At 34.3% G+C, this 10024-nt stretch overlaps 1 non-coding gene across 1 annotated transcript; it reads left to right on the top strand.

Annotated features, from left to right (window-relative positions):
• The first annotated feature begins 619 nt into the window (after positions 1-619).
• LOC119049254 (U1 spliceosomal RNA) lies at positions 620-781 on the top strand. The gene has a single exon (XR_005082487.2). It is a non-coding gene; the product is annotated as a U1 spliceosomal RNA (small nuclear RNA).
• Positions 782-10024: the final 9243 nt, after the last annotated feature.

Genomic DNA, 10024 nt, shown 5'->3' with positions numbered 1-10024 from the left:
TTAGCAATAAAAGAGAATATAGAATAAAAGGAATATAGAGGTAGATATTAGTATCTTTAAATTCCAAAGATAAGAATCAAGATAATGTCTTTGATTGAAGAAAAAAATGTCTGTTTATACGTAAATTATTTAAGTAACCATGTTTCCCAACTGAGAGATGAAAAAGGTGCTGAAACTGCATTGGAAGTGATGGAAAAATGAAAGGGTATTGCTAAAAATAAGCTAAATCTTCATTTATCTTATTGATGTGCTGATTGATTAAATCTAATGCTGTCAAATTTTAAAACAGCTTTATAAAAACTTACTCTAGAAGAATTAATAACACAAGCAATTAAAATTATTGTTTCTAAAAATGGACACATATTTGCTTGAATGAACAATGCTTACAATTTCTTTTTTATTGGTGTAATGAAGTGTCTATTTTTATTATGAGCCTTGATATGTTTTCTATTTAAATGTGATTTACTTTTACAAATATGCTATGACAATAAATATTGCTTTTCATAATAAAATGTGATTATTTTAGAATACAACACTGGCAGAATGGGAGCCAAGACAAAAACAATAGTTAAAGTGGACAGTGGTCTGCATTAAAAGGTTAAGAAAATAGAAAAAAGAAATACTTACCTGGCAGGTAGATACCATGACCACAAAGGTGGTTTTCCCAGGGTGAGAGTTAACCATTGCACTCTGGATGTACTGAACCTTGACATTCCCCAAATGTGGGAAACTCGACTGCATAATTTGTGGTAATGGGAGAATGCATTCATGCTCTCCCCTGGCACACACACACAGAGAAGAAAAAGGAGAAGGAGAAGGAGAAAAGAAGAAAGAAGAAGAAGAAGAAGAAGAAGAAGAAGAAGAAGAAGAAGAAGAAGAAGAAGAAGAAGAAGAAGAAGAAGAAGGAGAAGGAGAAGGAGAAGGAGAAGGAGAAGGAGAAGGAGAAGGAGGAGGAGGAGGAGGAGGAGGAGGAGGAGGAGGAGGGGAGGGGGAGGGGGAGGGGAGGGGGAGGGGGGAGGAGAGGAGGAGAAGAAGAACAAGAAGAAGAACAAGAAGAACAAGAAGAAGAAAGAGAAGTAAAGAAAAAAATTTAGACAAAGATTTAACTCAATGAAGTCAGTTGGCAGCAATGTATATCTTTAAAACAAAAACCTAATTTACAGAGTTCTAATTGACATTTGTCAAAAAATTGACTGTACTTTTACTGTGTACTGAAATTATATATAATTTCTCTGAAATAAAAATGGTAACAAAAATATTAGTAATAATTCTTAGTTGATGTACCATTATAATAGGATGTTTTCAAGAAAAATTGGTAGATTCTTTGATTTTTAATCATGTCTCAATGTTCTATAATGAGGACCTGCACTTTTTATCTTACACAATGAGCATCCTTAGAATATTTCTCAATGTTGACCTTCACCTGTCATTCATTACAGATTAAATTATACCCTCTCCCGAGAATTATGATTTTTGGGCATTATTTGACTCAATTAAAAAGTAGAATGATATGGCACAGTATACTGGTAATTCACTTCAATACATAATAAAATCTAACGCAATAATGTCCACATTAGACATATTTTTCCATGTTTTACCTTCTGATCTAGTCTGCCTTACCTTCACCCCAGGACTCTTCCCATGTAGTCCTCACAGATGAATCTTCCTTTTACCACCTCCCTTTTATTATGGAATTTTTTTATTCTTATACTTCAAGTTCAGTTGTGAGCTCCAAAGGCTGCTTTCTACCCAATTAATGCTTATAAAAACATCTTCCAAACAATTCCAATTTGTACCTCTGAAATAATTGTCATATGAGCAGTAAGAGGACAATTTTTTTCTAGAAATTATGTATTTCTATATAGTCTTTCTTAGTCCCTGCAATCAAGTGAAATATGTAAGAATATGGATGTTTGAAATATTTTCAATTCTTTATAGTTCACAGAAACATTTGACACACTATTATGGGTTGAATTGTTCCCCCCATATTTTTATATTGAATTCCTAATCCCCAGTGGCTTAGAATACAACTGTGTTTTGAGATAAGGTCTCTACTGAACTAATCAATGTAAACTGAGAGCAATATGGTAGGCTCTAATTCAATATGACTGGTGTTACAAGAATGGAAAATTTTGACATCATGATAGGAACAGAAGGAAGATGATATAAAAAGATACAAGAAAGCCCTGGCTGGTGTGGCTGAGTGAATTGAGCCCCACCCTGTGAACCAAAGGGTCCCTGGTTTGATTCCCAGTTGGGGAAAATGCCTGGGTTGTAGGTCAGATCCCCAGTAAGGGTGGGCAAGAGGCAACCACACATTGACATGTCTCTCCCCCTCTTTCTCCCTTCCTTCCCCTCTACTAAAAATAAATAAATAAATAGGCAAACAAACAAATAAATCCTTAAAAAATAAAAAATAATAGAATCACAAAAATAAATAAAAAGACACAGGGAAAAGAGAGTCATTTACAACCAAAGTTCAGAGGCCTGGAACACATCCTTCCCTCACAATCCTCAGAAGGAACCAAATCTGCCAATAACTTGATTTTGGACTTTTAACCTCCAGAATTATGAGCTAGTAAACTTCTGTCATTTAAGCCACCCAGTATGTGGATATTTCTAGAGCTGTCATAGCAACTCTGGAAAACTAATGAACATACTCAAGTGCTTTTGATGATTGATTACATGGCTATCCTTTAATAATTGCAATTTTTATTCAAGTATTAAAAATATATATCTGCTAGTCTTTTTCTAAACAACCCAGTATCTTAATTTCATTCCTTCTGCCAATAATTCCTTTTTTGAACTTTCCTCTAATTTAACCCCTATTTACACTTTAAAACTTTTTTTTCCAGGAAAGACATTTGCCAGGAACATGTATAAGGACATATGGACAGAGCCAGTGACAGGATCAAGGGTGGGGAGTGGGCATGGCTGGGGTGGGGGGGAGTGGTGGCAGGGAAATGGAGATAACTGGACTTGCACAACAATAAAAAATGTGAAAAAATAAAATTGTTTAGAACTGGATAAAAATGAAATAAAGTGTATCATTTTAGTAAAATAAAAAGAAGACATTTCTGGGGTTTTTTTTTTTTACAATTAATAAGGAAGAAGAGAGAACTGGAAGGGGTGGCATAAGAAATTCCCTAGATATTTGGTGTCTTTATGAAAACTTCTTAGCAATGCCTTGACCTCAAAAAATATGTTACAAATGTACAAAAGTGTCTCTGTGCTTTCTCTGCAGGAAAAAAAGACAAAATAAAAGGAGAAACAAAACAAAAAAACTCTTTTGCTTTATGGAATAACCGTGGCATTGCAGAAGGAAACAAACTATTTAGCTATATGCAACAGCGTGTGATGAAAGAAGAGACAGGCTATACACATTAGCCTCTCCATAGGAGTTTAGTTAGGTCTAGTGCACAGCTGCATTTCTAGCCTCTAGCACAGGACAGCAGCTTATGCTTACTCAATGATACAAATGGTTCTCAAAAAATATTTGTGAAATTATTTGTTTATTATATATATAATACCAGACAATAGGCTTAGCTCTGGGAACATTTATATGAGGGCAGCAAAACTATTGCCTTTTGAAAGTTAAAATCTTATGGATTGACAGAATAAATAAGTACGTTAATATCTAAATAAGACAGATAACAATTATCTTAAGTGCTATGGACAAAATAGTTTAGCAATGCAATATAGAGGAACTGGTCAGGACTAGGTTTATAGGAATGGTATTAGTCAGTTCAAGCTGCTATAATGAAAAATACTATAGATTGACCGATGTAAACAACAATAATTATTCACAGTTCCAGAGGCTAGGAGGTCCACAGTCAAGGTGCCAACACAGGCGGTATGTAATGAGGATAGCTTTCTGACTTGTATATAGCTGTCTTCCTGTCTTCTCACTGAGTCCTCACATGGCTGAGAGAGACAGACAGAGAGAGAGATAGTACAAGCAAGAGAGTGAGCTCTGAATTTACTTATAGAAACATTAATAAATATTAATCCCTTCTTGGGGTCTCTATGCACATGAACTAGTTACTACCCAAAGCTCCCAGCTCTAAATACCATTAAACTAGGGCTTCAGCATTTGGGGACACAGACATTTAGTCCATAGCAGACACTCAATGTTTTTTGAAAAAGGAGGAGTGACCACAAGCATTGTGGCAATGGAAGGGTTCTTTGAGATGACAAAATTGAAACCCAGAACTGGGAAATAACCCCCCAAAATGAAGTTGGCCTTGCAAAGGGTGAATAAAACAGTGTTCAGGTAGAGAGAACTGAAAGTTTATAGGTGCTGAGACAGAAAATAATTGACCTGCACCAGCAATAGAAAGGGAGCAAGTGTGCTGAATTCAAGTGTGGTATAAAATGAGTTGGAGAATTAGGTAGCAGCCAGGTCACCTGTGGCCCCACACCCACACTCCACCACAGAGAGACCAGAAGTTACTGTCAGTGCACTGGTAACCACAGGAGGGGTTAAACAGCTACAACTAAATCTGACTTATTTGCTTGCTTTGAAGTTTATTTTTACTTATCTGTGCCAAATAGAATATATAGGGCCAGAAGCTGAAGCAGAAACTATTGTACTGAGGAGGCTATTGTATATCTTAGAGGCAATAATAAGTCAAATTGACTTCTCTTAGATGATATAAGTCGAGAATGAAAGACAACTGTTTTTAACAAATCAGTTGGGTTTGTTAGATTTTAGAGCCAACAGGATTGGTTAAAGGATTACCTGTGAGGCTTAAAGAAAAAAAAGGAATCAAGTTTGTCTTCCACCCCATATCTTTGCTCATTCATACCTTCCTCCTCCAATTACATAGCATTGACTATGCTATGCATAGAATGTGTGACTATGAAAAGCTATTGTTAACAAAAGCAGTTAGGATTTGAATACAGTCTAGCCAACTAAAACTCTGAACAGAAAGTGATCTCTTTTTAAACGTTGTATCTCCTGCATTGACTATTGTGTTTGGTATATAAACATATGTACCGTTTGTTTGGTGTTTTTCAATGAATAGCTGTATGTTAAGTAAGAGAAATGCCCAAATAGAGAATGATGACTAAATAATTCAATTTAGTCTGCAAATGTATTTTTATAGTATATAAACATACAATTCAAAGTATTTTTACTCAGAAAACACTTTTAAGCATTCAATTACCTTTCCTGGAGACTATATCATTTGATGATATAATACCTACTCCATTCCAGCATAGAGAGGAAGATTCTAATTTTATATATGTGGAAAGTGGGGCTCAACAGACCTGAGTTACTTGCTAATAAATAATAAAGTTCTTCCATTTTAATTCATTGTTTACTCCACTCTCTTGTGTTCTTCTAGATATACTTGGATTGCTAATAGCACATGTGGTAGTGAAAAGAACACTGAACTGGTTTGTGGGAAATCCTTCCAGGTATGGCCCACACAAGCTCTCTGAGGCTTTGCCATCTGAACTGTAACATCACGAAGTTAGAACTAATGAGCTTCAATATAATTTCCAAAGCAAACAGTGAAATGTTCAAACAACTTACAGAGTAGGAAAAACTATCAAACTGCTATTCCTTTCCATTGGGCTCCCTTCACATATACTTTTCTCCTCAATTCTCATTTGTTGATCTCAATATTTTTATTAATGTAGATTTATTAAGAATCTACTTATTTCCAAAAAGTACCAAGATGCTTCTGATAAAATAAATAAAACCATCCAATATTGAAGGCCTTTGTGTAAATGGATGTATGTCATAAAAGATTTGTGCAGAGAACGTTACTTGGAGCTGGATTCAACATGGCAATACAATGTTAAGAAAACATATTGTTGCCTCCATTTTTCCAGGTGGTAAGTAAACTTACTTTTAAGCTCTTTATAAATAGCAAGCCATAACACAAATTGAGGATTTTTATCATGCCTACTTCCACATTCCAAACAACATATGAGCTAAATTTAATTGCCCAAGTTTGTTCTGTCTTAGTTTTTACCTTTCTTACCACTAAGCATAGCAGGTATGTATCTGTATACATTCATCCACAAATGAACTCTTTCCAAAAAAAGCCCCTCCATTATTAATATAAAGAGAACAGTTTACTCAATGTCCTTGTCCTAGCAGGCAAGGACAGTGGACTAGAGTGTGTATACATGAACAGTGAAGATTTCACTGTACTAGTCAGTGGGGCAGTATATACCATGGACTAAGTGTGTGTACTGTGAGGAGGTCATATTCAAAATGACTGAGCAAGTAGACCAACACATCTGTGTAAAATTTTACTTTAAACTTGAACATTCCTCCATGGAAACTATTCAGATGATTCACAGGCCTGCAGCTATGAGCAACTGGTCTTTGGCAGCTTCATCAACACAACACTCCCACTCACACATCACATCTCACACAGAATTTTTTGGTGAACCATCAAATCACCCAGGTGACTCAGCTCCCCTGCAACCCAAATTTGGTGCCCTGTGACTTCTGGCTTTTCCCACAATTAAAATCACCTTTGAAAGGAAAGAGATTTCAGACAGTCGATGAGATTCAGGAAAAAAATGATGAGGCATGTGATAGCTATTGAGAGAACTATGTAAGGTCCCAAGATGCCTCTTTTGAAGGGGACTGAGGCATCATTATTTTATGTATAATGTTTCTTGTATCTTCTTCAATAAACATTCTATTTTTCATATTACATGGTTGAATACCTTCTGGACAGAGCTCGTATAAGACACTATGTTTTAAAAATAGTTTTAGCAAGTAACTTCAGGCTAGGGCAGGGATACTTATCGACTTAGCTCAGAAAAAGATTTCACAGGATATGAAGTACGTCAAGCAAACTCTATATTAAGTAAGGAAACCAGAAAGGATTTATAATTTTCAGTCTGAAGATAAATAATCCAATTGAAGCAATATATTGTTCATTATTTTGTTAAAATGTGAATTTTTTATATTTAGTATAGAATTTGAAAAACAAACTAGGTATACACATATATTTTTAGGTTTACAAAGACCATCTCAAAGATAAAAGCCCCTTAGATTTAGAGTTTAATGTCAGAGTAACATGAGTTATACGTACTGTTTAAAACTTTACTAAGGATGAGATTGGAGGGAGTAAGGAAACAAAAAGAGACAAAAAGGAAGACAAAAGGAATGAGGAAAACAAGGAGAAACCTGCAAGTTGTAAATGAGAAGTGATTTCTTAGTTCAACATGGCTTCATGGTACCTGCAGAAATGCCTCTGGCCCCACACACTGAAGTGTTTTCCACAGTTTGCTGCTGTTTTACCAAGTGCAAATTTATACATGTTCTACTGAATCAAGATTTATAACTTTAAAATAGTTGCTGATGAGATCTGTGATTACTTTGTAATTACTTGACAAGCTTAACTAATTAGGTTTAAGCTGTTTATTTGAAAGTATCTTTGCTATTTATGCACTGACAGAAATTTATTTACAATGATTAAATCATCATTATTATTCTGTATAAGCTGTAAATTACATTAACAGTATTTATACATATTTATTTTCATAGAAATGGGTTCCTAAATAAACATGTATATACATCAGAAAATAATGCTTCCTTGATCTGCAATGGAAAATTAGGGGAAATATATATATATATATATATATACACACACATATGTTGATTCCAATAAAATAATTTAGTTAAAGATGAACTGGAAAATAAAGAGATAGTAAATGGTGATGATGATAAGAAATAGCAGGCTGTGCTATCCAAAAAAGAAAAAAAGATGGCAAATGAAGTCAGCATTGAAGAACAGCCAAGTTATAGCCCACTTTATTGATAGCCAACTGTTCAGATTAACAGCATCTGGGATAAGTAAGGTGTACTGCTCTATGTATGCTTTTGCAAATATTGTGATTTAACTTATAAATTTATCTACACTGATTCTAAAATTACTGTGATTCCCACATTGTTTGGAATTGTACTCTCTGAGATAAACAAGCCCAAGCACAAATTCAGCCAACACTGATCCTTTTTCCTTTGTAGATGAAAACAATTACATGTTTCCTCTCACTGGACCCCCACTCATCATGGAGAATTTCCCATAGCCATAGCCAAATGTTTTAATTTGTAGAATATTCTGTGCTTTGTCACTGCAATGAAACCACAGCTAAGATCCACAGACTGCAAACTCTCCAAAGAGAACTTTATGCTATCTGTCAAGCATATAATTGTAAGGTTTAATAATGTATAATATGTTGGTGCAGTCTATCAAAACACTTCTCTTTCTTTTAAAAAGAAAGAAAAAGAAAATAAAGAAGATACTTAAAAATTGTTGTTCCAAAAGACACTGCTTTTGAAAATGAACTGCTGTTAATTGATGAAGAATAGAAAATATTACTATTTAGAACAACTGATTAAACTATGAGTTCATTTAATTGAGGTCTGTTATTAAAAATATTAAAAATTCCATGGTCTTAATAGTCATAAAAAGATTATAGTTACCTCATAGAGAAACTTTTCAAACATATTTAACCAGACTGCTGTTCTTGTTTACAAATATTGAAAAAACTGGTATTTTGAATAACCATTCAGAGTTTAATGCTATGAAAGACCAAGGTTTTTTTTTAAAAAATCAGTATAATATTTTTCTTAAAATATAAGTGTAGTTTGCTTTGTGGTGTAATCAAGATACAAAGGAAAGAAAGTATTTTTAATATTGTATTTATGATCTTGAGTGAGAAGCCAGAATGTTTTTCTCCCATGTATTAATACTTCAAAGCTCACCTATCATTCACTGCCAGGAAGTCTGTGTAGGAGATATGATCTGATGGGGCAAGGAAGAATCCCTCTTCTATGTGCACTAAATCCACTGGGAAATAGCTAAGCAGTTGCTATAGGTTGTTTTTTTCCCTCAGATAACAGTGGTAGTACGAATTCTTACTATTGAACTATTAGTGGTTTATAAATTTCATAATTTTCCACATGTAAATATTTTCCCATGATCTTATATTTTGGGACTTCAGGTTTGTAAACTTGAAGAGATAAATGAAAAAGTAATTTGGTATTTTAGATGACATGGAATTTGGGGGAAAAGAACATGATAAAACAAAAGAAAAAAAGGAAACTATAGATTTTCCCTAGTGAGATCATTCATGTGCAAGAAGAGAAAGAATAGAACAAGAATAATGCATAATTAAGGTGAAATAGCAGAATACTTTTCTTTACTCCAATCCTTCAGTCTACTCATTATCCTTATACTTTAAAAATATCATAATGAGTGCATAAATGTGAAAATTGGTAAACAAAAAAATGGAATTAGAAATTAAATAATCTCAACATGGCAATAAAAATGTATATATTTAGAGCACAGGGTACAGTAATTTGGATATATTCATCATACCTCATATATGGATGATGAAGTGTTTTGAATATTTTCATTTTAGTAGTAACATCCCTAAATTCTTTTTTTTTAATTATTGAATCATTCTTTTTTTTATTGATTATGCCATTACAGTTGTTCTATTCCTCCCTTCATTCCCCTACACCCTACCCCCCATCCCCACCATTACCCCCCACCCTTTAGTTTATGACCATGTGTCTCAAGTTCTTTAGATTCTATATTTCCCATACTATTCTTCCCCCCATCTATTTTCTATCTACTATCTATGCTACTTATTTTCTGTACCTTCTCCCCCCTTCTCCTCCTCCCACTCCCCTGTTGCTAACCCTCCTTGAGATCTTCATTTCTATGTTTCCACTCCTGATCTAGCTGCCCTTTTAGTTTGCTTTTATTTTAGGTGTGGTTGTTAATAACTGTGAGTTTGCTGTCCTTTCACTGTTGATGTTTTTTTAACTTCTTTTGTTTAGGTAAGTCCCTTTAACATTTCATATAATAAGGGCTTGGTGATGATGAACTCCTTGAATTTGATCTTATCTGAGAAGCACTTTATCTGTCCTTCCATTCTAAATGAAAACTTTGCTGGATAGAGCAATCTTGGTTGTAGGTCTTTGGTGTTCATGACTTGGAATACCTCTTTCCAGCCCCTTCTTGCCTGTAAGGTCTCTTTT

Source organism: Artibeus jamaicensis, unplaced genomic scaffold (genome assembly GCF_021234435.1).
Source record: "Artibeus jamaicensis isolate MK-2021 breed Jamaican fruit bat unplaced genomic scaffold, CSHL_Jam_final scaffold_916, whole genome shotgun sequence".
NCBI lineage: Eukaryota > Metazoa > Chordata > Mammalia > Chiroptera > Phyllostomidae > Artibeus > Artibeus jamaicensis.
The sequence above is the reverse complement of the archived record's forward strand: the minus strand, read 5'-3'. Positions and strand labels throughout refer to the sequence as shown.